At 34.3% G+C, this 6933-nt stretch overlaps 1 pseudogene; it reads left to right on the top strand.

Moving 5' to 3' along the window:
- The first annotated feature begins 278 nt into the window (after positions 1 to 278).
- LOC149126996 (U2 spliceosomal RNA) lies at positions 279 to 374 on the top strand (annotated as a pseudogene).
- Positions 375 to 6933: the final 6559 nt, after the last annotated feature.

The raw sequence follows: 6933 nt of genomic DNA, 5'->3' as shown, positions 1-6933 counted from the left end.
ATGGTATCTTGATTTGACCTGCATTTCCCTAATGGCTAATATTACAGAGCATTTTTAAAAATATACTTGTTGGCGTTTCTATTTCCTCTTGAGGAATATTTATTCTGATCTTTTACCTAATTATTTTCTTTTCTACTAATATAGTGAACAGATTTCATGTATTTCAAAGATACAATTCTAAGAACATAATGATAGTTTCCCCTCTCCTCCTTCCTTATCTTATTTTAGTGTTTTAATTTTTGTGATAAGATATTTAAATTGCTTTGTATATCTACTAAATTGCTTCTCAGCCTTTTGGCTAAGATCAAGTGTAGTAATAGTCTACTAAATATACTGTTTGATAGTTAAAAAGCAGAAAAAAATCACTACTCAACACGAACATAGACAATGGCGATAAATAAAAATCAAATCATAAGATGTCAATTTCACTAATGTAAACTCAGAGTTTTTCTGTTTTTGTACTCTAAATATTAGCTACCACAAATCAAGGAACACTTATATTTATCTTTTTGGGTCTGGATTGTTTCAGTAAGTATAGTGGTCTCCAGTTGTACTGATTTTGTTGAAAAGATAGAATTTCATTCCTTTATGGATGAGTAGTATTCCATCATGTATATATACCATATTTTCTTTATACAGTCATTTGTTGATGGGCATCTATGTTGATTCCATATCTTTGCAACTGTCAATTGAGCTGCCATAAACATGGTGGTACAGATAACTCTTTCATATGCTGATTTCATTTCCTATGGGTATATTCCTCGGAGTGGGATGGCTGAGTCATATAGTAGATCTGTTTTCAGATTTCTGAGGAATCTTCATGCTGTCTTTCATAATGGTTGTACTATTTTACATTCCCATCAACATTTTTTCCGCATCCTCATTAGCATTTATTTATTTATTTATTTATTATTTTTGGATGATAGTCATTCTAAATGGAGTAAGGTAAAACCTCGTTGTGGTTTTTATTTGTATTTCCCTGACGAGGAGTGATCATCATCATTTTTTCATGTATCTGTTGGCCATTTGTATTTTATCCTTTGAAAATTTCTTGTTCATGTCCTCCACCCATTTTTTAACTGTATTGTTTGTTTTGTGGTTGTTGAGTTTCCTGAGATCCTGGTATATTCTACATATCAATCACTTATCAGATATGTAGCTTGTAAATATTTTCCCCAATTCTGTCTGTTGCCTTTTTAATTTGTTGAGTGGTTCCTTTGCTGTGTAGAAACTCTGTACATTGATTTAATTCTACTTGTCTACTTTTGCCTATATTGCCTATGATACTGGGTCTTATCCAAGATATCTTGCCTAGGCTTATGTTTTACAGTGTTTCTCCTATGGTTTTCTCTAGTACTTTGATAGCTTTAGAGTTTTAGGTCTTAGGGTTAGATCCTTGATCCATTGTGAGCTGATTTTTGTACAGGATGTCAAGTAGGGGTCTTGTTTCATACTTCAACATATGGAGATCCAATTTTTCTAACATCATTTGTTGAAGAGATTGTTCTTTCTTTGGGGATTTATTTTAGCTCATTTGTCAAAATTAGTTGGTTGTAGATATGTAGATTAATTTATAGGGTTTCTATGCTGTCCCATTTGTTCACATGTCTATTTTTGTTCATATAACAGGCTGTTTTGTTTATAGTTGTCCTATAGTATGTTTTGAAATCCGGTATTGTGGTGCCTCCACTTTTGTTTATATTATTTAGGATTGCTTCAGCAATTCTGGATTTCATGGGTTTCAGTATGAATTTTAAGATTGTATTTCTAGATCTAAGAAGAATGGTATTTTGATTGGAATTGCATTGAATCTGTAAATTGCTTTGGGTAGTATGGAAATTTTGATGGTATCTTTCTAATCCGTAAACATAAAAGATTTTTTTTCCATTTTTTGTGTATTCTTTATAATTTTATTGTGGAGATCTTTCACATCCTTGGTTAAATTTGTCCCAATGTATTTATGTATTTTTATAGCTATTGTGGATGGAACTGACCCTACAAGTTCTTTCTCAGCCATGGCATTGTTAGTATATACAAATGCTATTGATTTTTATATATTGCATTTTGCCAAATTCTCTTATAGGTTCCAGTAATCTCAATCTCTCTCTCTCTCTCTCTCTCTCTCTCTTTCTCTCTCAAAGCATCTTAAAGCATTTATTTATTTATTTAATCTCTCTCTCTTTTAAAATATTTATTTATTTATTTATTTGAGAGGCAGAGTTACACAGAGGCAGAAGCAGAGAAAGAGAAGTCTTCCACACTCTGGTTCACTCTTCAAATGGCTGCAATGGCCAGAGCTGTGCCAATCTGAAGATAGGAGCCAGGAGCTTCTTCTGGGTCTCTCACATGGGTACGGGGGCCCAAGCACTTGGGCCATCTTACACTGCTTTCCCAGGCCATATCAGAAAGCTGGACCAGAGGTGGAGCAGCCAGGACTCAAACTGGCACCCGAATGGGATGCTGACACTCCAGGCAGCTGCTTTATCTGCTACACTTCAGTGCCAGCCCACAATAATCTTAGCAGAATCTTCTAAGTACCCTAATTATAGTATCATGTCAACTGCAAATAGGGATAATTTGACTTCCTTTTTTCCAATTTGTATCCCTTTGATTTCTTTTTCTTGCCTAATGGCTCTGGCTAAAACTTCCAGAACTATATTGAATAGCAGTGGTGAGATTGGGCATCCTTGTCTGGTTCTGAATCTTAGTGGAAATGCTTCTAGCTTTACCCCATTCAATATGAATGGTTTTGTCATATATTGCCATGAGGTATGTGTCTTCTATATCCAATTTGCCTAAGGTTTTTATCATGAAAGGCTGTAGTATTTTATCAAATGCTTTTTGTGCATCTATTGAGATAATCATATGTTCTTTATCCTTAAATTTCTTAATGTGATATATCATCTGTATTGATTTGCATATGTTGAAATGTCCCTGCATCCCTGGGATAATTCCTATTGATCTGAGTGAATGATCTTTTTTAAGTGCTGTTGAGTTTGATTAGCTAGTATTTTGTTGAGGACTTTTGAATCTACATTCACCAGAAATACTGGACTATAGTTCCCTTTCTTTGTTGTGTGTTTTTCTGGTTTTGAATTTAAGGTGATGCTGGCCTCATAGGAGGAGTTCAGGATTCCCTGTTTTTTCAATTGGTTTGAATAGTTTGGAAGAATTGTGATTTGTTCTTCTTTAAAAGTTTGGTAGAATTCAGCAGTAAAGAAATTCATTCCTGGGGTTTTCTTTTTTGGGAGGGCCTTTATTACTGATTCAATCTCTATATTGGTTATTAGTCTATTTAGAATTTTATGTCTTCATAAATTTTGGTAAATTGTATTTGTCCACAAGTGTATATGTTTCTTCTGTATTTTCCAATTTGTTGGAATTTATCTATTTGTAGTAATTTATTATTATTCTTTTTATTTCTGTGGTATCAGTCATATCTATTTTTCAGCTCTGATTTTATTAATTTAGACCTTCTCCCATTTTTTTGGTTAGTGGAGCAAATAGTGTATCAATTTTGTTGATTATTTTTTCAAAAAACAGCTTTTCATTATACTGATTTTATCATTTTTAAATTTTAATTTCTTTTATTTCTTTTCTAATTTTTATTATTTCTTTTCTCCTACCAATTTTGGGCTGGTTTGTTCATGTTTTTCTATGCATTTAAGATGCAGTGTTAGATCATATATTTGACATATTTCCAATTCCTTGTTTTAGGCACTAATTGCTATACACGTTCCTGTTAAGACTGTTCATTATTGATGTATAAAAATGTTAGTGGTTTATGTGTACTGATTTAATATCCTGCAACTTTACCAAATTAATTTATCATTTCTAATAGGCTTTTGGTGGAGTCTTTTAGCTCTTGCAACATACAGAACCATATCATCTGCCAACAAATCTAATTTGACTTCTTCCCTTTCTATTCACTTATATTTTAATCCTTCTGTTGTCTAACTTCTCTGATTTAAATTTACAGTGTTATTTCAATAAGAGTGGTAAACATGGACTTCATTTTCTAGATCTAGATCTTAGAGGAAATGTTTTCAGTGTTTCCCAATTCAATATGATGTTGGTGGTGAGTTTGTCATGTATAGAGGTATAGTTTTTATCATGTTGAGGTATTTTCCAATTATACCTAATTTGTTCAGGAACTTTATCATAAAATTTTCATTGAATTTTATCAAATGATTCCTCTGTGTCTGTCAAGGTGATCATATGATTTTTGTCCTTTGTTCTGTTGAAATAATGCATTATACTTATTGAAATGCATATAGTGAATCGTTGTTACATTCCAGGATTAATCTACTTTGTCATGACCTTTTTGAGGTACTGTTGGATTTGAATTTCTAGTATTTTACTGGGAATTTTACATTTCTGTTCAGAGATGTTTATATATTATTGTATAGCTTTCTTTTTATTATGCTCTGATTTAGGGAGATTTTCTTCCCTTTCACATTTTTGGAATAGTTTCAGAAAGATTTATATTAATTCTTCCTTAGATATTTAATAAAAGTTAGCAATGAAACTATCATGCCATGAGATTTTCTTTGTTCAGAAAATTTTTATCATTGACTCAATCTCATTACTTATTATTGGTCTTTTATGTTTCCTATGTATTCCTGGTTCAATTTTAGTAGTGTATTTTTCAAGAAATTTACCCATTTCCTCTAGGTTTTCAATATTTTTGCCTTATAGTTGTTCCTATTTCTTTGGTACCAGTTGTAATGTCTCCTTTTTTTTTCTGTGATGTTATTGTGTCTGCTCTTTTTTCATCTGTTAGTCCAGCTACATGTTTGTCATTTGCGTATTTTCACAAAACCTCTTCATTTCATTTATTTTTATTCTCTATCTCATTTATTTCTGCTTTTATCTTTGTTATTTACTGATGCTGCTAATTTTGACTTTGTTTTTTTCCTGGTTTGGAGTTCCTTGAGATGCATCACTGGGTGGTTTATTTGATATATTTTTTTTTATGTAGGAGTTTATTCCTTTAAACTTCACACTTAGTACAGCCATTTCCACATCACATAAATTTTTGTATGTTGTGATTCCATTTTGCTTCAAGAAATTTTTTAGTTTCTTCTCTGATTTCCTCCATAACCCAATATTCACTCAGATGTATATTGTGGGGCCAGTGCTGTGGCGTCACAGGTAAAGCCACTGCCTGTAGTGCCGACAACCCATATGGGCACTGGTTTGAGTCCCAGCTGCTCTGCTTCTGGTCCAGCTCTCTGCTGTGGCCTGGGAAAGCAGCAGAAAATGGCCCAAGTGCTTGGGCCCCTGCACCCACATGGGAGAGCTGGATGATGTTCCTGGGTCCCGGCTTTGGATTGGCCCATGCCTGGCTGTTGCAGCCATTTGGGGAGTGAACCAGCAGATGGAAGATCTTTCTCTCTCTCTCTCTTTCTCTCCACCCCGCCCCGACTCTGTCTGTAACTCTCCCTTTCAAATGAATAAATAAATCTTTTTTTTTTTTTTTTAAAGTGTGTTGTTCAGTCTCCTTGTATTTGTACAATTTTTTGTTTCTTTTGCTTTTTTATTTCTAATTTTGCTCCTTAGTGGTCAGCAGACAAACACAATATGAATTTAATTCGTTGAATTTGTTGCGACTTGTTTTGTGAATTAATATACAATCTAATTTACAGAATGTTCCACTGCTGATCAAAAGGTTATATATTTAAGCTGTTCTATAAACATCTCTTAGGTGTATTCTTTCCATTGTATTGTTTAAATCTGATGTTTCGGTGTTCATTTTTTCCTGGATGATTTAGATGTTGAGAAAGTGGGCTATTGAAATCTTCCACTATTATTGTATTGGAGCCTATCACTTCCCTTAAATCTAGCAATGTTTGTTTTATAAAATTGAGTGCTCCTGTATTAAGTGCATATATGTTTATAATTACTATATTTACTTGTTGAATTGATCCTTTGGTATTTATATGGTGATCATCTATCTAATTTTACAGTTTTTTACTTAAAGTCTATCTTGTTTTATATAAATATAGATATTCCTCTTTGCTTTTGGTTTCCATTGGCATGGACTATATTTTTTCCATCCTTTCACTTTCATTCCTTCTGTGCCTTTATTTGTGGAGTGGGTTTCTTACAGAAAGCATTTTGCTGAGTCTTTTTTGAAAAGCCATTTAGCCATTCTGTATCTTTGAATAGGAGCATTTAGTCCATTTACATTCCATGTTATTATTGATAAGTAAAGATTTAGACCTGCCATTTTATTTAAAAAAATTTTTTTTATTATTTATTTGACAGAGTTAGAGAGAGAGAGAGAGAGAGAGAGAAAGGTCTTCCTTCTGTTGGTTTACCCCCCAAATGGCTGCTACAGCCGGAGCTACACAGATCCGAAGCCAGGAGCCAGGTGCCTCCTCCTGGTCTCCCATGCAGGTGCAGGGACCCAAGCACTTGCACCATCTTCCACCACCTTCCAAGGCCACAGCAGAGAGCTGGACTGGAAAAGGAGCAGCCGGGACTAGAACCCAGCACCCATATGGGATGCTGGCACCGCAGGCAGAGGATTAACCAAGTGAGACATATTGCTGGCCCCTAGACCTGCCATTTTCAAAAATTCCTTTTGTTTGGTTTCACCTTGTTCCTATTTTGTTGTTCATTTCTCTGGTTCAGTAAATTTATTATATTGATATGGTTTAGTGTTTGCCTATTGCTTCTTTTAATAAAAATTATTTATTTGGAAGGCAGAATTAAAGAGTACAATGGGGGGGGGGGGAGAGGGAGAGAGAGGAAAAGAAAGAGAGATCGATCTTCTATCCTCTAGTATACTCCCTGAATGGCCACAACAGCTGGAGATGGGCCAGGCCAAAGCCAAGAGTCAGGAGCTTCATCTGGGTCTCCCACATGTGTGCAGGGACCCAAGGACTTGGGATAATTTCAGCTGCCTTCCCAGGCCCATTAGCATGG

Source organism: Oryctolagus cuniculus, chromosome 4 (genome assembly GCF_051225735.1).
Source record: "Oryctolagus cuniculus isolate XC-2025 breed Fujian yellow rabbit chromosome 4, ASM5122573v1, whole genome shotgun sequence".
NCBI lineage: Eukaryota > Metazoa > Chordata > Mammalia > Lagomorpha > Leporidae > Oryctolagus > Oryctolagus cuniculus.
This window is presented reverse-complemented; position numbering and strand designations above follow the sequence as displayed.